Below are 24343 nucleotides of genomic sequence, written 5' to 3' on the forward strand. Positions count from 1 at the left end.
TAGTATCTTGTTGAGAATTTTACATCCATATTCATCAGGGATATTGGCCTGTACTTCTCTTTTTTGCTGGGTCTCTGTCTGCTTTGGGAATCAAAGTAATGCTGGCTTCATAGAATGAGTCTGGAAATTTTCCTTCCCTTTCTATTTTTTGCAACAGCTTGAGAAGTATAGGTACTGTCTCTGTTTTAAATATCTGGTAGAATTCCCCAGGCAAGCCATCTGGTCCTGGACTCTTATTTGTTGGGATATTTTTGATAAGTGATTCGATTTCTTTGCTGGTTATTGGTCTGTTGAGGTTTTCTGTTTTCCCATTTGAGTTTTGGAAGTATGTGGATGCTGAGGAATTTGTCCATTTCTTCCAGGTTGCCAAGTTTCTTGGCATATAATTTTTATATTATTCCCTGAAAATTGCTTGTATTTTTGAGGGATTGGTTGTTATAATTCCATTTTCATTTATTATTTTATCAATTTGGGTCATCTCCTTTTTTTTTTTTGAGAAGACTGGCTAGAGGTTTATCAATTTTGTTTGTTTTTTTAAAAAAACCAACTCTTGGTTTCATTTATCTGCTCTACAGTTTTTTTTAGATTCTATATTGTTTATTTCTGCTCTGATCTTTATTATTTCTCTTCTTCTGCTAGTTTTGGGGTGTATTTGCTCTTCTGCTTCCATTTCCTTTAGCTGTGCTGTTAGATTTTGTATGTGGGATTTTTCTTGTTTCTTGAGATAGGCCTGGATTGCAAGGTATTTTCCTCTCAGGACTGCCTTCGCTGCATCCCAAAGTGGGTTGTTGTCTTTTCATTTTCATCTGTTTCCATATATTTTTAAATTTCTTCTCTAATTGCCTTGTTGACCCATTCATTCTTTAGTAGGGTGTTCTTTAACCTCCATGCTTTTGGAGGTTTGCCAGATGTTTTCCTGTGATTCATTTCAAGTTTCATATTATTGTGGTCTGAAAATGTGCATGGTATGGTCTCAATACTTTTATACTTATTAAGGCCTGTTTTGTGACCCAGTTTGTGAGCTATTTTGGAGAATTTTCCATGTGCACTCGAGAAGAAAGTATATTCTGTTGCTTTGGGATGCAGAGTTCTAAACATACCTGTCAGGTCCATCTGATCCAATGTATTATTCAGGGCCCTTGTTTCTTTATTGATCCTGTGTCTAGATGATCTATTCATTGCTGAAAGTGGGGTATTAAAGTCTCCTGCAATTACCACATTCTTATCAATAAGGTTGCTTATGTTTATGAGTAATTGTTTTATATATTTGGGGGCTCCCATATTTGGCACATAGACATTTATAACTGTTAGCTCCTCCTGATGGATAGACCCTGTAATCATTATATAATGCCCGTCTTCATTTTTGTTGTAGCCTTTAATTTAAAGTCTAGTTTGTATGATATAGGTATGGCTACTCTAGCTTTCTTTTGACTTCCAGTAGCATGATAGTTCTCCATCCCCCCACTTTCTATCTGAAGGTGTCCTCAGGTCTACAGTGAGTCCCTTGTAGACAGCAAATAGATGGGTCTTGTTTTTTTTTTTTTCCATTCTGATACCTATGTCTTTTGGTTGGAGCATTTAGTCCATTTACATTCAGTGTTATTATAGAAAGATATGAGTTTAGAGTCATTGTGATGTCTGTAGGTGTCATGCTTGTAGTGATGTCTCTGGTATTTTGTGGTCCTTGCAACATTTCACTCACAGAATCCCCCTTAGGATCTCTTTTAGGGCTGGTTTAGTGGTGATGAATTCCTTCAGTTTTTGTTTGTTTGGGAAAACCTTTATCTCTCCTTCTATTCTGAATGACAGACTTGCTGGGTAATGGATTTTCGGCTGCATATTTTTTATGTTCAGCACATCGAAGATTTCCTGCCATTCCTTTCAAGGTCCACTACTACCGTTATATGTCTATTTGTATGTTAAGGCCCATTTATCCATAGCTGCTTTCAGAATTCTCTCTTTATCCTTGTATTTTGCCAGTTTCACTATGATATGTCATGCAGAGGATTGATTCAAGTTATGTCTGAAGGGAGTTCTCTGTGCCTTTTGTATTTCAATGCCTGTTTCCTTTCCCAGATCAGGGAAGTTCTCAGCTATGATTTGTTCAAGTACATATTCAGCCATTTTCTCTCTTTTCTTTTTCTTCTTTAATTCCTATTATACGGATATTGTTCCTTTTGATTGCATCATTTAGTTCTTTAATTCTCCCCTCATTATCCTGAATTTTTTATCTCTCTTTTCCTCAACTTCCTCTTTTCCATAATTTTATTTTCTAATTCACCTATTCTCCCCCCTGCTTCTTCAATCTGCTCTGTGGCCACCTCCATTTTATTTTGTACCTCGTTTATAGCACTTTTTAATTCATTGTGACTACTTTTAGTCCCTTGATCTCTGTAGCAATAGATTCTCTGCTGTTCTCTATGCTTTTTTCAAGCCCAGCAATTAATTTTATGACTATTATTCTAAATTCTTGTTCAGTTATGTTGCTTAAATTGGGTTTGATCAATTCATTAGCTGTTGCTACTTCCTGGACTTTCTTTTGAGGAGAATTCTTCTGTTTCACCATTTTGGCTAGTTTTATGTCCCTTATGCATTTTAAAAGCTTGTTGTGTGCACTGCACCTGTGAGCACTGCTATATTAAAGGGTTATCATACACTGTCCAGGGCCTGGCCCTTCAGGAGGTGTTTTTTTGGAGATTGTTACTTGCTCTCTGGAGTTGTGAGTTTGTTTATTTTATTTCCCTACTCCTAGTGATATTTTGGACCCTCCACCATGTGTGCTTTGATTTGTTCCTTGTATTAGCCCTGTAAAGGAAAACAGAGAGACAAACAGGAGACAAAAACATGCAAACACACAAACAGATAACACAAACAAACAAACGAAGACAAAAACTAAAAACAAACAAAAAAAAAAAAACCAAAAACACCGACTACCAGTAAAGAACAGGGTAGAGGCGATGCTGATGGAAGACCACATACAAAGAGAGAAATGATAGGAGCAGGGACAAAGAAAAAAAATAAACATTGACTAGGCAGAGAGACTAAAAGGCTTAATCTAGAGAGAGAGGAAGGAAAATAAAGAAGGAGGTGGGGAAAAAGAAATGAAGATAAAGTTACCCAGACAAACTATATGGCTTGATTATTCCTGAGGGAGAGAAAGGAACATAAAGAAGAAGGCATAGAACATGTATGAACAAGAGAATGGATTAAATATGTCTGTTTAGACAAACCAATAACCAGAGTAACCAGCCTAGAGGAGGGAAGAGTTAAAGAGGAGAAATGGGGGCGGGGGAGAATATATCTATATATCCAGAATTGACCTAGAGTTAATCCAGGCAATGCTGCAGTGCTGGTCTTAGGGAGCTGTCCACAGGGTCTGTCCAGCTCCAGTAGGTATGCAGTTACCCAGTGTGAAGGGGCGGGGTTTGGTGCAGTTTGAACCCATCTCCACTATGGGCCCCAGTACTGATTCCTGAGGCCCCGCCTTGGGGGGGTGGGGGAAATGGCAATCCCCCAGTCTCTTCTTCACAGAGGCAGACCTGATGGACTCCGTTTGAGTTGTCCTTACTATGCCGCAGGCCCAGACAGGGCGGTTCTTCTCACTCCACCAACTCCTATGACCCTGTGCTTGGCTAGGATTCAAAGTCCTGCTCCATGCGCTCTGACACTGCGGAAGCGCCTCTCAATGTGACCTGATATGTGGTCCCAGCTGGCTTTGTCTGCCACACTTCAGGGAGGACCACCTTCTCCTACTGCAGACTGCACCACTGACCTCACTGCCAAGACCTGGGGGTGGCGGATGCAGGCAGACACAGGCAGGTTTTGTCTTTTCCCACAGCACTGCAGGGAGGGGGCCGATTTCTCCAGACTGTACCCTTGGCCCAGCCACTGAGTCCAGGGGTGGTGGATGCAGGCTTTGTACTATCGTGCAGCCCTCCAGGGACGGGACCACTTAGTCCCAGTGCAGACTGAGCGCCTGACCTACCACCACACCCAGGGCTGGCTCCCCTCTTCCCCAGGTGAGTGAACAGGGAGCCAGCCCCATTCAAAGAAAGCCCCACAGTTAGAGATAGGATCCCTCTCAGTATCAGCCCGAGGTCTTTCTCCTGTCCAGATATGGCCCAACACTTCCCTAGCCACTCTTTTTCTTCCCTTTGTCCCTCTGCAGAAGGTGGTCCCTCCCCTCCATGCCCATGAGGCCTTTTTTATCTCCCCCAGTTTGCAATCACCCACCTATCTTTTCTCCAGTTTTCCCATTTTCTTCCTGGTGGATTCAGTATCTTTTCCTCCCAGACTGTGGGGTTCAAAGTCCTTTGGCTTTACACTTCTTAGATGCAGGAAGTATGGATCCCCCTACTTCCCCGCCATGTTGGCCTCTCCTCCTCCTAAACATTTTTTAATATGTGTATAGCTGACACACAATGTTACATTAGTTTCAGGTGTACAGCATAATGATTCAACAAATTTATACATTACTCTATGCTCACCACAAGTATGAGTAACATCTGGCACCATACAATTCCATTACAATATCATCAATTATGTTTCTTATGCTGTGCTATCTTATTCTCAGACTTATTCTTTCTATAACTGGCAGCTTGTATCTTTCACTCTCCTTCACCCATTTTGCCCATCTCCCCACACCCCTATGCTCTGGCAATCATGAGTTCTTTGTATTTATAGGTATGATTCTGCTTTTTGTTTACTACTTGTTTTATTATAGATTCTACATATGAGTGCAATTGTATTGTATTTGTCTTTCTCAGTCTGACTTATTTCTCTTAGCATAATACCCTTTATGTCCAACCATGTTGTCATAAATGGCACAATCTCATCCTTTTTAAGGACGAATAATATTCCTCTGTGTGTGTGTGTGTAAGTGTAACTCCTTCCTTATCATTTGTCTATTGCTGGACACACTTATGTTGCTTCCATATCTTGGTTATTATAAAAAATTCTGCAGTAAACATAGGAGTGCATATATCTTTTTGAATTCATGTTTTTGTTTTCTTTGGGTAAATATCCAGTAATGGAATTATTGGATCATATGGTTTTTCGATCTTCAAGTTTTTGAGAACCTCCATATTGTTTTCCACAGTGGCTGTACCAGTTTACACTTTCACAATAGTATATGAGGGTTCTCGTTTCTCCACATCTTAGCCAGCACTGTTATTTCTTGTCTTTTTAATTTTAGTCATTCTTACAGGTGTAAGGTGATATCTCATTGTGTTTTGATTTGTATTTCTCTAATGGTAAATGACGTTGGGCATATTTTTATGTATCTGTTGGTCATTTGTATGTCTTCTTTGGAAAAATGCCAATTCTGGTAATATACCCATTTTTTAATCAGATTGTGTTTTTGGTGTGGAGTTGTATAATGTTTTTATAAATTTTTGTCATTAACCCCCTATCAGATATATCATTTATAAATATCTTCTATTCAATATATGCTTTTTCATTTTGTTGATGGTTTCATTTGCTTGCAAAAGCTATTTATGTTTTTATTTTTTATTTTATTAGGTTCTTAGACAGTCTATTACTCATTTTATTTAGAATGTTTCTATAAATGGTATTGGAAATTAAATAGTAAAATAAAGTTAATATTACTTGGAGTGATAAAAATGAGTTATAATGTTACTTACATAATATGTTCAAGGCAATTTACAACAACATCAAAAACACAATCACTAACTATAAACCTTTAAAAATCTACCTGATTACAATTTGACTTTATGTTTCATTTTAGACTTCCTGGATCCAAAGAGTCTAGATGACTATTTCAGATAGTTCCTTTTTATTTTGATGTAGTTTCAATAGTCTATTTTTGTTTTTGTTTCCTTTGCTTTAGAAGATATATCTAGAAAAAGTTGCTATGGCTGATGCCACAGAAATTACTGCCTGTATGCTCTTCTAGGATTTTTATGGTTTCAGGTCTTATATTTAGGTCTTCAATCCATTTTAATTTATTTTTGTGTATGATGTCAGAAAGTTAACCAGTTACTTTTAAAGCAATTATTGATATTATTGAATTGGACTACCTTTTTGCTTGTTTCATGCTTATTCTCTTTTTTTTTTAGTTTGCACACAGCATAGTTTTAATGAGTTTAGCATATTCTATTTCCACGGACTTCCTTTTTCTTCCAATATTTTATTTAAATTCAAGTTAGTTATCATATAGAATAGTATTGGTCTCAGGAGTAGAATTTAATGATTCATCACTTACATTTAACACCCAGTGTTCATCCCAACAAGTGCCATCCTTAATGCCCATTACCCATTTAGCTCATTCCCCCACCTCCTCTCCAGCAATCCTCATCAGTTTGTTCTCTATAATTAAGAGGCTTATGGTTTGCTTCCCTTTCTGTTTTTCTCTTGTGTTGTTTTTTCCTTCTTTTCCCCTATGTTCATCTGTTTTGTTTCTTAAATTCCACATATGAGTGAAATCATATGGTATTTGTCTTTCTGTGACTTATTTCACTTAACATAATATATTCTAGTTCCATCCACATTGTTTCAAATAGGAATATGGAATATTTCATTATTTTTTTTCTTTTTCTATGTTTTTTTAGAGAGAGAGCATGCACAAGCAGGGGAGAAGGGTAGAGGGAAGGAGGTAGGGAGAGAGAGAGAGAGAGAGAGAGAGAGAATGAATCTTAAGCAGGCTCCATGCTCAGCATGCAGCCTGACACAGGGCTCAATCCCATGACCCTGGGATCATGACCTGAGCTGAAATCAAGAGTCAGATGCTTAACTGACTAAACTACCCAGGGACCACTTCATTCTTTTTGATGGCTGAGTAATATTACACACACACACACACACACACACACACACACATACCACATCTTCATTATCCATTCATCAGTTGATGGATATTTGGGCGCTTTTCATAATTTGGCTATTCTTAATAGTGCTGCTATAAACATTGGAGTTAAGGACATTCATGGAGTTAAGGACAGGTCTATTCCTATACTGTTCTACACAGGAGTTTATAACACTTATATCTTAATGAAAGTAGATGTTACTTGAAAGGCACTTTATGCACAGTGGTGTTTTTCAAGGCTTTAAGCACAGGCCTATTCACATATGACTCCACACTAATGTTTACAGTCACTTTTATCTAAAAGAAACATGTTACTTTAAGGTATTTTTATACACAGTGTAATTTCAATGAGTTAAGCATGTGGTTAAACCCATATGCTTCTACACAAAACTTTACAAACACTTGCATCTTAATGAAAGATGTTACCTGGAAGAACATTTGTACACAGTGTAGGTTCAATGAGTTAAGCATACAGTTGTTCCCATATGCTTCTACATATATGTGTGCAAACACTTAGGTGTTAGTGAAAGAAGGTGTTATTTGAAAGACACATAATACACAGGTAGTTCCAGTGTGTTAAGTACTGGGCTATTTCAGTATGCTTCCACACATAGGTTTAGAAACACTTATGTCTTGGGGTGCCTGGGTGGCTCAGTCAGTTAAGCATCAGACTTCGACTCAGGTCATGATTTCACAGTGCGTGGGTTCAACCCCTGCATTAGAATCTGTGCTGACAACTCAGAGCCTGGATCCTGCTTTGGATTCTGTGTCTCCCTCTCTCTCTTCCCCTCCTCTGTTTGCACTCTGTCTCTCTCTTTCTATCTTTCAAAAATAATAAATAAACATTAAAAATTAGAAACACTGTGTCTTAATAGTTGAAGATGTTACTTGAAAGACATTTTATACACAATGTAGTTTCAATAACATCTTTCTTTTACATAAAAGTGATGATAAACCTTAGTGTAAGAAGCATAAGTGAATAGCCCTGTGCTTAAGTCCGTGAAACTATTCTGCATATAATGCATCTTTCAAGTAACAACTTTCATTAAGATAAGTGTTTATAACTTATGTGTATAAGTACATTGGAACCAGAAAAGACCCCGAATAGCCAAAGCCTTGTTAAAAAGAAAACAAAAGCTGGAAGCATCAAAATTCCGGATTTCAGGCTGTATTACAAAGCTATAATCGTGAAAAACCACGTCTCTTCAGCAAATGCTGTTGGAAAAACTGGACAGCGACATGCAAAATAATGAACCTGTACCACTTCTTTACACCATACACAAAAATGCTTATTCAAAGGGTCACATGCACCCCAAGGATCATAAGAGTGCTATCAATAGCCAAATTATGGGAAGAGTTCAAATTTCCATCAACCGATGAATTGATAAAGAAAATGTGGTATATATATATATATATATATATATATATGCATATATATACACATATATATACACACACACAATGGAATACTACTCAGTGATCAAAAAGAATAAAATCTTGCCATTTTCAACAATGTGAATGGAACTAGAATGTGTAATGCTAAGTGAAATAACTCAGAGAAAGACAAATACCATTTGTTTTCACTTATATGTGGAATTTGAGAAACAATACAGATGAACACAGGGGAAGGGAAGGAAAAACAAGATAAAAACAGAGAGGAAGGCAAACCATAAGAAACTCTTAAATACAGAAAACAAACTGAGGGTTTCTGGAGGGGAGGTTGGTGGAGGATGGGGTTAATTGGCATTGAGGAGGACATTTTTTGGGATGAAAACTGGGTATCATATACAAGAGATGAAACACTAGGTTCCACTCCTGAAGCCAAGACTACACTGTATGTTAACTAATTTGAATTTAAATAAAAATAAATATAATTAATTAAAAATTTAAAAATGGGAATAAGAAAAACAGGCATTTATAAGGATGTGGAGAAACTGTAACCTTTGCTTATTATTACAGGAAAAGAAAAACAGTTCAGTCACTGTGGAAAACAGTGTGGAGGTGCCTCACAAAATTAAAATTAGAACTACCATAAGATTCAGGAGTCCCACATCTAGATATTTATCAAAAAGAATGGAAATTAGGATCCTAAAAAGATATCTGCATTCCCGTATTTATTGTAGCACCATCTACAATAAGCAAAATGAAGAAACAATTTAAATGTCCATCATCACATACATGAATAAAGGAAATATTATATATACATACAGTGGAACACTATTTAATCTTAAAGAATATGGGAACTGTTTTTTCTCCTTGAAAGTACACCATATTTATTTATTTTTCTATTTTTTAAGTTTTTATTTAAATTGCAGTTAGTTAACATGCAGTCTAATATTAGTTTCAGGTGTACAATTTAATGATTCAACACTTACATACAACACCTGGTGCTCATCACAGCACGTGCACGCCTTAATCCCCATCACCTATTTAACCCATTCCCGCCACCTCCCCTTTGGTAACAATCATTTTGTTCTCTGTAATTAAGAGCCTGTTTCTTGGTTTCCCTTTCTGTTTTTTTCTCCTTTGATTATTTTGTTTCTTAAATTCCACATATGAGTGAAATCATATAGTATTTGTCTTTCTCTGTCTGACTTATTTTGCTTAGCATAAAACTCCCTAGTTCCATCCATGATGTTGCAAATGACAAGATTTCATTCTTTTCATGGCTGAGTAATATTCAATTACACCCCCCCCCCCCACACACACACACCATGAGGGAAAATGGGAGTTCTGAATTGTGCAACAATTTAAGGCTTTATACTAAATGAAATAATCCAGTTACATAAAGACAAATACTGTATGATTCCAACTATGTGAGGTTTCTAAAATAATCAGAATCATAAAGCCAAAGAGTTAAATGGTGGTTTGCCGGGATTGGAGGAAGCAATAAATAGGAAGTTAGTAATCTATGAGCATTAAGTTGGGCAATGTTTCAGTTGGGCCAGGTGAATAAGCTCTAGAGATTATTATTATTACTCTAGAGATTGTGCAACATTGTACATATAGTAAGCAATAAAGTTGAAAACTTACAAAATTGTTAAGAGTAGATTTCATGTTAAGTGTTTTTCCCACAATAAAATAAAATAAAATAAAATAAGAAACAATGATTTTTTTGAATTAAAATAACTAAAATTAAAAACACACTAGATGAACTCAATAGCAGAATGAAGAGTACAGGGGACTGAGTAAGTAAATTGAAGATACTGTGAGAAATTACCCCTAAATCAGTGAAGGAAAAAAAGATAAATTAATATAACCATCATAGACTCTGGATCTAAAGTTCTCTCATCTAGCAGGAGAGTGGGATGCAGGATGAAAAACGAGAGATGGCTAATGTCCAGGAAAACACAAGAGCCCCAAATAAAGGTCCCTGTCCCATTTTTATTAGGATCAGAAGGCTTACAAACATGGCGATGGACGTGCACAAATAGACAATGAATCTGTGAACATTAACTTGTTGACGTGAGGAAAGGGGGGTCTTGAAGATATTTGGGGTGAGGGGTTCGGGTTAATACAAAGCAAAATCCTGACACTGGGCAGTCAGGCGGAAGGTTGTTTACAGCGGACATGAGGCACCACCTCCGTTTATCCTGGCTAGCCTAGGTGATGAGACAGGTAGGACAAATCACCTCAGAGTTAACAAGGCACCTTTTCTTTTGTTAATCATCTCTGCTCTGGGCTGCTTCACCTGCAGTGCAGCGGTCTATAGCCCAATTTACCCGTTTACCTAACTTGGTCCTTTCCTCCTGTGAAAGCAGCTTTCTGCTATAGTACTAAATTGGGGGATGTTTCCACCCTAAATATCTAATATTGTTTATTTCATATACCTATGTTCTATATCGGTGCCTTTACACCTCCCTATTTTTGGGCCTTTGCCCTCCTTCTCTATTCTAGGGGCTCTGCACCCTGTCTCTATTCTGAGGGCCTAAGCCCCCTTTCTCTATCCTTATTTGCCTAATCTTGTTTACCCAAGCTCGGGCATGAGCATTCTATGGATTTGTACTTCTTTATGCCTTGTTAACCCATTGGTGTGAGTCCAGGGGATTCCTAAGCTTATTCCCCACATACAACATCAAAGATCTCTGGGAAAACAAAGTATTGCCTAATATTGAGGTAATTTATGAACCATTAGGTGAAAATACTTCTCTAATAAAAAAATATGTTTCCTTCCCTTCCCCTATGCTCCGTTGTTGTGTTTCTCAAATTTTCACTGACTTATTTAGCTTAGCATGATACCCTCTAGTACTAACTACGTTGTTGCAAATGGCAAGATTTCATTCATTTTCATTGCTGAGTAGTATTCCATTGCGTATATATATAGCACGTCTTCTTTACCCATTCATAGACTGATGGACATTTGGGCTGTTTCCATACTTTGGCTATTGTTGGTAGTGCTGCTATAAACATTAGGGTGCTTGTGCCCCTTTGAATAAACATTTTTGTATACTTTGGATAAATACCCCAGCAGTGCAATTTCTGGGTCATAGAGTAGCTCCATTTTTAATTTTTTGAGGAAACTCCATACTTTTTTTCAGAGGGGATACACAAATTTGCATTCCTACCAACAGTCTAAAAGTGTTCCCCTCTCTCTGCATGCTTAACGTCTGTTGTTTTCTGACTTGACAATTTTAGCCATCCTGACAGGTGCAAGGAGGTATCTCATTGTGGTTTTGATATGTATTACTCTGATGATGAGTGATGTTGAGCATCTTTTCATGTGTCTGTTACCCATTTGGATGTCTTCTTTGGAAAACTGTCTATTCATGTCCACAGCCTATTTCTTCACTGGATGATGATGATGATGATTGTTAAAGAATTCTCTCTTTATCTTAGTTTTTTGTAAGTTTCACTGTAATATATCATTGTGTTGACCTGTTTTTTGTTGATTTTGAGGGGAGTTCTCTGTGCCTCTTGGACTTGCATGTCTGTTTTTCTTCCCCAGATTAGGGAAGTTCTCCGCTATAATTTGTTCAAATAAACCTTTTGCTCCTTGTTTCTCACTCTTCTTTTTCTGGGACTCCTATGATATGGATATTGTTTCACTTCTTGATATCACTTAGTCCTCTAATTCTCCCCTCATGATCTAGTAATTTCCTTTCCCTCTTTTTTTCAGCTTCATTTTTTTCCCATAATTTTATCTTCTATTTTTCCTATTCTCTCCTGTGCTTCTTCAATCCTCACTGTCATTTTGTTTAGTTTATTTTGCATCTTAGGTATAGGATTTTTTAATTCATCCTGACTAGTTCTTAGGTCTTTAATCTCTACAGCAAGGGTTTCTGTGTTGTCTTCTATGCTTTTTTTTCAAACCCAGCTATTACTCTTATGACTGTAAATTCTTGTTCAGATATATTGTTTATATATGTTTTGAGCAAGTCTCTGGCTGTGATTTCTTTTTGACCTCTCTTTTGGGGAAAATCCCTCTGTCTTGTCATTGTGACTAAGTTTCTGTGTTTTGCACGTTTTAAAAGCTGTATTGTGTCCTGCACCTAGGACAAGATCACTACTATATTAAAAAGTGGTCATACACTGTCCAGGGCTTGGCACTCAAGGGAGTGTTACTGTTGTATATTGTATGCACTCTGATATTGTGTTTTCCTGCTCTTTCCTACTAGTCGGTCCTCTGCAGAGCCCCTCCTTGCCTTCAATGGGGGCTGCTCTGCTGCCCTCTGAAGTCATACAGTGTTGGTGTTGGGGGAAAAATTGTGTCACCCCAATATCCCCTTCCCAGACCAGGGATCTCAACCCATGCTGTTCAGGCAGCCCTCACAGAATAGCGAGGGCAGTCAGCTTGCCCTGCACCACAATTCTCCTACGCCTTCTCCTTGGTGCTCAGCTGGGATTCCAAACCCAATGTCTTAAAGGACCCACACTGTGTGATCCACTCCCCTCCTCTAGAGTAGAGCCTCTCACCTTGCTGATGAAAGGCCTTTGGCTGGCACCTGCAGGGTCTTTTGTCCTTGGGAAGGTAAAAGAAACCCTCTTCCCAAAGTACTCCAGGAAGGGGTGTGTTCTTTCCCAGTGCACCCTAGAGATTGCTACACCACATTATGCACTCCGGGGCCAGCACCCTCCTCCCAAGGAGCGTGGACCAAGGCTCCACTCTGGATAAAGTCATGCACTTCCAAAACCTGAGTTTCAGCTCCAAAGGATGTTTACACAAAAGAACTGGGACACTTGGTACATCTTGCTCCCCATTCCATAGTCTAGAGAGGTTTGCCTTTTGTGCTAACTCGATGCTGCCCTTTCACAAACTCTCTCTCTCTCTCTCTCTCTCTCTCTCTCTCTTTTTTCTCTCCACAGAAAGGGTTCCCTTTCCTCTGTAGCTCAGCCATTTTATCTCCCCCAAGTCACATAGACACACCTTGATCCTGCCAAGCTGTCTCCCTTCAACTGTGGAGATCCTTCTGTGACTCTGCAGATCTGTTTCCTGGGTGTCCCAAGTGATCTGACCTCAATACAGCTGTATTTGAGGGATGAAGAAAATACAGGTCCCCCTACTTCTCTGCCATCTTAACTCCTCCCTATTTTTTTTTTAATTCCAGATGTGTTGATGGGTTTGAGGTGATATGCTAATGTGGTTTGATTTACATTTCCATGATGACTAATGATGCTGAGCATTTTTTAAATATACCTTCTGACCATTTGTATGTTTCTTTGGAGAAATATCTATTCAAGTCATTAGCCCATTTTGAAATCAGGATATTCTTATAATATTTTTCCTATTGAATTGTAGAAGTTCCTTATATATTTTGAAAATTAGCTCCATATCAGATATATTTGCAAATATTTTCTCCCATCATTTAGTATGATTTTCCATTTCACTGAGTGTTTTGCTGGCTCTACAGTAATGTTTCAGTATGATGCATTCCCATTTATTTATTTTTGTTTTTGTTGTTTGTATTGTTGGTGTTGTATTCTTTAAATCATTGCCGAGACCAATGTCATGTTTTCTTCCATGTTTTATCCTAGAAGTTTCATGGTTTTAGGCTTTATGTTTAAATCTTTAATCTGAGTTGATTTTTGTGTACAATGTAAGATAAGCGTATGCTTTCATTCTTTTGCTATGAATATCCATTTTTCCTAACACCATTTTTTAAACAGCCTATCTTCTCCCCATTGTGTATCATTGATGCTTTTTTGAATACTAGTTGATATATGTGTATGGATTTATTTCAGGGTTCAATTTTGTTCCATTTGTCTATATGTCTGCTTTATGTCAGCAGCATGATGTGCTGAATAAAGTTAGGTTTGTAAACTTTTTGATATCAGGAAGTGTGATGGCTCCAGCTCTGTTTCTTTCCTTGGGGGATTGGTTTGGACTATTTGTGGTATTTATTGTAGAATTGGTATTTTTCTATTTCTTTGAATAATTACATTGGTATTTTGATAGGCATTGCATTGAATCTGTAGGTTGCTTTAAGTAGTATAGACATTTTACTAATATGAAGTCTTTCAATCCATGAGTACAGGATGTCTTCATTTTATTTGAGTCTTCAATTACTTTCATCAATGTTTTGTATTTTTCAATATAGTCTTTTACCTCCCTTGTTATATATATATATATATATATATATATATATATATATATACATACACATAAGGATTTTATTATTTTTTATTATATTGTAAATCAGAATATTTTCTTAATTTCCTTTTCAAATGATTTATTTTTAGTATATAGGATTGCAACAAATTTTTTCTGCAGCTTTACTTAATTCATTTATTACATCTAACACAATTTTTCTGACATTTTAAGTTATATATATATATATATATATATATATATATATATATAGGATCATGTCATCTGAAAACAAAAATATTTTTACTTCTTCCATTTCTCTTTGGATGCATTTTATATCTTTCTCTTGCCTAATTGCTCTGACTAGTACTTTCAATACCATGTTGAATTAAAGTGGAAAGAGTGGGCATCCTTGCTTTCTTCCTAAACTAAGAAGAAAAAGCTTTTTATGTTTACCATTGAGTATGATGTTAACTCTGAGTTTATTATATATTGCCCTACATATGTTGAGATACACTCCTTTAATTGCTAGCTTGTGGAGAGTTTGAATAACAAAAGGATGTTGGATTTTGGAAAACTCTTTTAGGCATCTATTGAGATCATCATGTAATTTTTCTCCTTTATTCTCTTAATGGGGTGTATCACAAGAATTAATTTGTATATGTTGATACATCCTTAGATCTCAGGGATAAATCCCACATGGTCATGGTGTATAAACCTTTTAATGTGATGTTGGATTCTGTTTACTAGTATTTATTGAGGAAATGAGAAGCTATATTAGTCAGGATATTGGTCTATAATTTTCTTTTCTTGTAATGTCTTTGTCTAGTTTTGGTGACATTTTAATGCTGTCCTCATGTGATGAGTTTAGATGTATTTCTTCCTCTTCAATGATTTGGAAGATTTTGAGAAGGATTAATATTATTTTAAGTTTGGGCATAATTTACCAGTAAGCCTATCTAGGCCTGGGTTTGTTGTTACTGTTTTTTTGTTGTTGTGAGGCCTTTTTTTTTTTTTTAACTGATTCAATTTCCTTACTCAGTAATTTTCTGTTCAGATTCTTAATTTATTCATGATTCCATCTTGTTAGGTTTTAAAAATTCTGGAAATTAATATATTTCTTATAGATTATCTAGCTTGATATCATACAATTTTCATAGTAGTCTCTTATTCTCTGTAATTTCTGTGGCATTGATTGTATTGTCTCTTCTTTTACTTCTGGTTTATTTATTTGAGCCTTCACTTTTTTATTAGCATAGCAAAGAGTTTTTCAGTTTTGTTTTTTAAAAAAACTAATTCTTATTTATCTTCACATTTCTATCATTTTCCCATTTTCTAATTCATTTATTTCTATTCTAACTTTTTTTTCTCATTGGTAATGGGAGTACTTTGTTCTTCTTTTTCAACTTTCTTCAGGAATAAAGGTAGGTTCTTTATTTGGGATCCTACTTATTTTTTCTTTTTAATTTTTTTTAATGTTTATTTATTTTTGAGAGAGAAAGAGAGAGTGCGGAGGGGTATGCAGAGAGAGAGGGAAACACAGAATCTGAAGCAGGCTCCAGGCTCCAAGCTGTCAGCACAGAGCCTGATGCAGGGCTTGAACCCACAGATTGGGAGACCATGACTTGAGCCAAAGTCGGAAACTTAACCAAATGAGCTGCCCAGGCATCTACTTCTTCTTTTTTAACATAGGCTTTTATTGTTATGAACTTCTATCAGCACTACTTTTGCTACATACCATAAATTTTGGTATGTTGTGTCTTTTAATTTATTTTGTTTCCATTCATATTCTAATTTCTTTTTTGATTTATTATTTGTACTATGGTAGGCCATTGTAGACTGTGTTGTTCAATTTCAACACGGGTAAATTTTCCACTTGTTTTTGCTATTGATTATGATTACTTCTTTCATTCCATTCTGTGGTCAGAGGAGATACTTGGTATGATTTCAGTCTTCATAAATTCTTTGACTTGTTTTGGGACATAGCATGTGATCTACATTGGAGAAAGACTGTGTGCACTTGAGAGGAGTGTAAATTCTGCTGCTGTTGTGTGGAAAGTTCTGTATGAGTCTGTTAGGTGCATTTGATAAATAGGTTGTTGACATTATGCTTCCTTATTTGTCTTGTGTCTGTGTGTTCTATGTATTATTGAAAGTAGGGTACTTTTAAAAATTCCGTTATAGTTAACATAAAGTTGGGGCGCCTGGGTGGCTCAGTAGGTTAAGTGTCCGGCTTCAGCTCAGGTCATGATCTTACGGTTTGTGATTTTGAATCTCCCGTCAGGCTCTGAGCTGACAGCTCACAGCTTGGAGCCTGCTTCGGATTCTGTGTCTCTCTCTATTTCTGCCCCTCCCCTGCTTGCCCTCTGTCTCTCTCTGTCTCTCTGTCTCAAAAATGAATAAACAGGTAGGTTCCGGAAGATGGCGGCGTAGGAGGACGCGGGGCTCACAGCGCGTCCTGCCGATCACTTAGATTCCACCTACACCTGCCTAAAGAACCCAGAAAACTGCCAGAGGATTAGCAGAAGGGAGTCTCCGGAGTCAAGCGCAGACTAGAGGCCCACGGAAGAGGGTAGGAAGGGCAGCGAGGCGGTGCGCGCTCCACGCACTGGCGGGAGGGAGCCGGGGCGGAGGGGCGGCTCGCCGGCCAAGCAGAGTCCCCGAGTCTGGCTGGCAAAAGCGGAGGGGCCGGACAGACTGTGTTCCGACAGCAAGCGCGACTTAGCGTCTGGGAGGTCATAAGTTAACAGCTCTGCTCGGAAAGCGGGAAGGCTGGAGGATAAAGGGAGGGAGAGCTGCTGAGCCCCCGGACGACAGAGCTTAGCTTGGCAGGGAACAAAGGCGCCAGCGCCATCTCCCCCGCCCATCCCCCAGCCAAAATCCCAAAGGGAACCAGTTCCTGCCAGGGAACTTGCTCGCTCCGCACAAACACCCAACTCTGTGCTTCTGCGGAGCCAAACCTCCGGCAGCGGATCTGACTCCCTCCCGCTGCCACAGGGCCCCTCCTGAAGTGGATCACCTAAGGAGAAGCGAGCTAAGCCTGCCCCTCCAGCCCCCATGCACCTTGCCTACCCACCCCAGCTAATACGCCAGATCCCCAGCACCACAAGCCTGGCAGTGTGCAAGTAGCCCAGACGGGACACGCCACCCCACAGTGAATCCCGCCCCTAGGAGAGGGGAAGAGAAGGCACACACCAGTCTGACTGTGGCCCCAGCAGTGGGCTGGGGGCAGACATCGGGTCGGACTGCGGCCCCGCCCACTAACTCCAGTTATACACCACAGCACAGGGGAAGTGCCCTGCAGGTCCTCACCATGCCAGGGACTCTCCAAAATGACCAAACGGAAGAATTCCCCTCAGAAGAATCTCCAGGAAATAACAACAGCTAATGAACTGATCAAAAAGGATTTAAATAATATAACAGAAAGTGAATTTAGAATAATAGTCATAAAATTAATCACTGGGCTTGAAAACAGTATAGAGGACAGCAGAGAAATCTCTTGCTACAGAGATCAAGGGACTCAAGAACAGTCACGAGGAGCTGAAAAACGCTTTAAACGAAATGCAAAACAAAATGGAAACCACGATGGCTCGGCTTGAAGAGGCAGAGGAGAGAATAGGTGAACTAGAAGATAAAGTTATGGAGAAAGAGGAAGCTGAAAGAAAGAGAGATAAAAAAATCCAGGAGTATGAGGGGAAAATTAGAGAACTAAGTGATACACTAAAAAAAAATAATATACGCATAATTGGTATCCCAGAGGAGGAAGAGAGAGGGAAAGGTGCTGAAGGGGTACTTGAAGAAATTATAGCTGAGAACTTCCCTGAACTGGGGAAGGAAAAAGGCATTGAAATCCAAGAGGCACAGAGAACTCCCTTCAGACGTAACTTGAATCGATCTTCTGCATGACATATCATAGTGAAACTGGCAAAATACAAGGACAAAGAGAAAATTCTGAAAGCAGCAAGGGATAAACGTGCCCTCACATATAAACGGAGAACTATAAGACTCGTGACTGATCTCTCCTTTGAAACTTGGCAGGCCAGAAAGGCTTGGCACGATATCTACAGTGTGCTAAACAGAAAAAATATGCAGCCGAGAATCCTTTATCCAGCAAGTCTGTCATTTAGAATAGAAGGAGAGATAAAGGTCTTCCCAAACAAACAAAAACTGAAGGAATTTGTCACCACGAAACCAGCCCTACAAGAGATCCTAAGGGGGATCCTGTGAGACAAAGTACCAGAGACATCGCTACAAGCATAAAACATACAGACATCACAATGACTCTAAACCCATATCTTTCTATAATAACACTGAATGTAAATGGACTAAATGCGCCAACTAAAAGACATAGGGTATCAGAATGGATAAAAAAACAAGACCCATCTATTTGCTGTCTACAAGAGACTCATTTTAGATCTGAGGACACCTTTAGATTGAGAGTGAGGGGATGGAGAACTATTTATCATGCTCCTGGAAGCCAAAAGAAAGCTGGAGTAGCCATACTTATATCAGACAAACTAGACTTTAAATTAAAGGCTGTAACAAGAGATGAAGAAGGGCATTATATAATAATCACAGGGTCTATCCACCAGGAAGAGCTAACTATTATAAATGTCTATGCGCCAAATACCCGAGCCCCCAGATATATAAAACAATTACTCACAAACATAAGCAACCTTATTGATAAGAATGTGGTCATTGCAGGGGACTTTAACACCCCACTTACAGAAATGGATAGATCATCTAGACACACAGTCAATAAAGAAACAAGGGCCCTGAATGATACATTGGATCAGATGGACTTGACAGATATATTTAGAACTCTGCATCCCAAAGCAACAGAATATACTTTCTTCTCGAGTGCACATGGAACATTCTCCAAGATAGATCACATACTGGGTCACAAAACAGCCCTTCATAAGTTTACAAGAATTGAAATTATACCATGCATACTTTCAGACCACAATGCTATGAAGCTTGAAATCAACCACAGGAAAAAGTCTGGAAAACCTCCAAAAGCATGGAGGTTAAAGAACACCCTACTAACGAATGAGTGGGTCAACCAGGCAATTAGAGAAGAAATTAAAAAATATATGGAAACAAACGAAAATGAAAATACAACAATCCAAACGCTTTGGGATGCAGCGAAGGCAGTCCTGAGAGGAAAATACATTGCAATCCAGGCCTATCTCAAGAAACAAGAAAAATCCCAAATACAAAATCTAACGCACACCTAAAGGAAATAGAAGCAGAACAGCAAAGGCAGCCTAAACCCAGCAGAAGAAGAGAAATAATAAAGATCAGAGCAGAAATAAACAATATAGAATCTAAAAAAACTGTAGAACAGATCAACGAAACCGAGTTGGTTCTTTGAAAAAATAAACAAAATTGACAAACCTCTAGCCAGGCTTCTCAAAAAGAAAAGGGAGATGACCCAAATAGATAAAATCATGAATGAAAATGGAATGATTACAACCAATCCCTCAGAGATACAAACAATTATCAGGGAATACTATGAAAAATTATATGCCAGCAAATTGGACAACCTGGAAGAAATGGACAAATTTCTAAACACCCACACTCTTCCAAAACTCAATCAGGAGGAAATAGAAAGCTTGAACAGACCCATAACCAGCGAAGAAATTGAATCGGTTATCAAAAATCTCCCAACAAATAAGAGTCCAGGACCAGATGGCTTCCCAGGGGAGTTCTACCAGACGTTTAAAGCAGAGATAATACCTATCCTTCTCAAGCTATTCCAAGAAATAGAAAGGGAAGGAAAACTTCCAGACTCATTCTATGAAGCCAGTATTCCTTTGATTCCTAAACCAGACAGAGACCCAGTAAAAAAAGAGAACTACAGGCCAATATCCCTGATGAATATGGATGCAAAAATTCTTAATAAGATACTAGCAAATCGAATTCAACAGCATATAAAAAGAATTATTCACCATGATCAAGTGGGATTCATTCCTGGGATGCAGGGCTGGTTCAACATTCGCAAATCGATCAACGTGATACATCACATTAACAAAAAAAAAGAGAAGAACCATATGATCCTGTCAATCGATGCAGAAAACGCCTTTGACAAAATCCAGCACCCTTTCTTAATTAAAACCCTGAAGAAAGTCGGGATAGAAGGAACATACTTAAAGATCATAAAGGCCATTTATGAAAAGCCCACAGCTAACATCATCCTCAACGGGGAAAAACTGAGAGCTTTTTGCCTGAGATCAGGAACACGACAGGGATGCCCACTCTCACCGCTGTTGTTTAATATAGTGCTGGAAGTTCTAGCATCAGCAATCAGACAACAAAAGGAAATCAAAGGCATCCAAATTGGCAAAGATGAAGTCAAGCTTTCGCTTTTTGCAGATGACATGATATTATACATGGAAAATCCGATAGACTCCACCAAAAGTCTGCTAGAACTGATACATGAATTCAGCAACGTTGCAGGATACAAAATCAATGTGCAGAAATCAGTTGCATTCTTATACACTAACAATGAAGCAACAGAAAGGCAAATGAAGAAACTGATCCCATTCACAATTGCACCAAGAAGCATAAAATACCTAGGAAAAAATCTAACCAAAGATGTAAAAGATCTGTATGCTGAAAACTATCGAAAGCTTATGCAGGTAATTGAAGAAGATATAAAGAAATGGAAAGACATTCCCTGCTCATGGATTGGAAGAATAAATATTGTCAAAATGTCAATACTACCCAAAGCTATCTACACATTCAATGCAATCCCTATCAAAATTGCACCAGCATTCTTCTCGAAACTAGAACAAGCAATCCTAAAATTCATATGGAACCACAAAAGGCCCCGAATAGCCAAAGTAATTTTGAAGAAGAAGACCAAAGCAGGAGGCATCACAATCCCAGACTTTAGCCTCTACTACAAAGCTGTCATCATCAAGACAGCATGGTATTGGCATAAAAACAGACACATAGACCAATGGAATAGAATAGAAACCCCAGAACTAGACCCACAAACGTATGGCCAACTCATCTTAGACAAAGCAGGAAAGAACATCCAATGGAAAAAAGACAGTCTCTTTAACAAATGGTGCTGGGAGAACTGGACAGCAACATGCAGAAGGTTGAAACTAGACCACTTTCTCACACCATTCACAAAAATAAACTCAAAATGGATAAAGGACCTGAATGTGAGACAGGAAACCATCAAAACCCTAGAGGAGAAAGCAGGAAAAGACCTCTCTGACCTCAGCCGTAGCAATCTCTTACTCGGCACATCCCCAAAGGCAAGGGAATTAAAAGCAAAAGTGAATTACTGGGACCTTATGAAGATAAAAAGCTTCTGCACAGCAAAGGAAACAACCAACAAAACTAAAAGGCAACCAACGGAATGGGAAAAGATATTTGCAAATGACACATCGGACAAAGGGCTAGTATCCAAAATCTATAAAGAGCTCATCAAACTCCACACCCGAAAAACAAATAACCCAGTGAAGAAATGGGCAGAAAACATGAATAGACACTTCTCTAAAGAAGACATCCGGATGGCCAACATATTCCTTTTTTAAATAACAATAGGGATTTATTATCTTCAATACTAGTGACAGCTTAACAATATATACTTAACAAATCACTTGTTTGGCAAATTTAAAAATGATATTCCTATATAAATATGGAAACACTAATTGTTAAAAAAGGATGGTAATATTTATTTTATATTCCTCATCTGATTTTAATATAAATATCATTTTAAATTCCAGTATAATTAATGTACAGTGTTATGGTAGATTCATGCATGCATGCAATATTGTGATTCAGCAATTCTATATATATATATATATATATATATATATATATATATATATATATATATATATGTAATGAAATACTCATCATGATAATTGTACTTGTAATCCTCTTCACCTATTTCCCCCTTTCCCCCACTCATTTCACCTCTGGTGACCACCAGTTTGTTCTCTATATTTAAGAGATTATATTTTGATTCTCTCTTTTTCTTTATTCATTTTGTTTCATAATTACACATGTGTGTGAAATCATATGGTATGTGCATCCTCTGACTGACTTATCTTAGCACTGTACCCTCTAGCTACATCCAGGTTGGCAAATGGCAAAATTTCATTCTTCTCTATGGCTGAGTAATATTTCTTTGCATATATACCACATCTTTATCCATTCATCTATTGATGGGCACTTGAGTTGCTTCCATATCTTGGCTATTGTAAATAATGTTGATATAAACATAGGGGTGCATATATCTTTTTGAATTAGTGTTTTTGTATTATTTGGGTAAATACACAGTAGTGAAATTATTGGATCATATGGAAGTTCTATGTTTAATTTTTTCAAGAACTTTCATTAGTGGAAAATGGTGTATGAGATGTCCTTTTTCTCCACATCCTCACCAATACTTGTTGTTTTTATGTTTTTGATTTTAGCCATTTTGAGAGGTATGAGGTTTTGATTTGCATTTTCCTGATGATGAGTGATACTGAGCATCTTATCTTCTGTCTGGTGGCCATATGTAAGTCTTCTTCAGAGAAATTGCCCATATCTTCTGCCTATTTTAATTAAATTATTTGTTTTTTGGGTGTTGATTTTTGTAAGTTCTTTATATATTTTTATATTAACCCCTTATCAGATATCTTTTTTTTTTCAACGTTTTTTATTTATTTTTGGGACAGAGAGAGACAGAGCATGAACGGGAGAGGGGCAGAGAGAGAGGGAGACACAGAATCGGAAACAGGCTCCAGGCTCCGAGCCATCAGCCCAGAGCCTGACGCGGGGCTCGAACTCACGGACCGCGAGATCGTGACCTGGCTGAAGTCGGACGCTCAACCGACTGCGCCACCCAGGCGCCCCTCAGATATCTTTTTATAAATATCTTCTCCCATTAAGTAGGTTGTCTTCTTGTTTTGTTTATTGTTTCGTTTGTTATTCATAAGCCTGTGATTTTTATGTGGCCCCAATAGTTTATTTTTGCTATTTCCTTTACCTTAGGAGAAATATCTAGAAAAATGTTGCTACAACTAATGTTGAAGAGATTAAGGCCTGTGTTCACTTTAAGGATTTTTATGGTATCAGGTCTCACATTTAGGGCCTTAATCCATTTTGAGTTCGTTGTTGGGTATGGTGTAAGAAAGTGGTCCAGCTTGATTACTTTGCATATAGCTGACCAGTTTTTACAGCACCATTTATTGAGGACACTATCTTTTCCTGTTGCATATTCTTGCCTCTTATGTCATAGACTAAGTGACCATGAAATTGTGTGTATATTCTGGGCTCTGTATTCTGTTGTATGGATCTGTGTGTCTTGTGCCACTACTATGCTGCTTTGATTATTACAGATTTGGAATATATCTTGAAATCTGGTATTATGATACCTCCAGTTTGTTTTACTCTCTTCAAGATTACTTTGGCTCATTGGGGTCTTCTGTTGTTCCACACAAATTTTATGATTGTATGTTATAGTTATGAGACAAATCCTGTTGGTATTTTGATAGAGATTGTATTAAATTTGTAAGCTGTTTTGGATAGTATGGATATTGTAACATTTGCTCTCTCAATCTATGAGCATGGAATATCTTTCCATTTGTTTGTGTCATCTTCAATTTCTTTTATCAATATTTGGTAATTTTCAGAGTACAGGTCTGTCACTTCCTTTGTTATGTTTATTCCTAGTTATTTTATTCTTTTTGTTTCAATTATAAATAATATTGTTCCTCTCTTAATTTCTCATTCTGCTACTTCATTATTGGTGTATAGAAACACAAGAGATTTCTGTACATTTATTTTGCATCCTACGACTTTACTGAAATTAACCATTATAGTAGTATTTCACTATAGTATTTAGGGTTTTCTATATAGAGTATCATGTCTTCTGCAGATAGGCACATGTTTACTTCTTCCTTACCAATTTGGATGCCTTTAAATGTTTGGTAGAATCTACCTGTGAAACCATCTAATCCTGGACTTGTGTTGTTGGGAGTTTT

The sequence above is a fragment of the Panthera onca genome, chromosome X (assembly GCF_046562875.1).
Source record: "Panthera onca isolate mPanOnc1 chromosome X, mPanOnc1 haplotype 2, whole genome shotgun sequence".
In the NCBI taxonomy this organism is placed as follows: Eukaryota; Metazoa; Chordata; class Mammalia; order Carnivora; family Felidae; genus Panthera; species Panthera onca.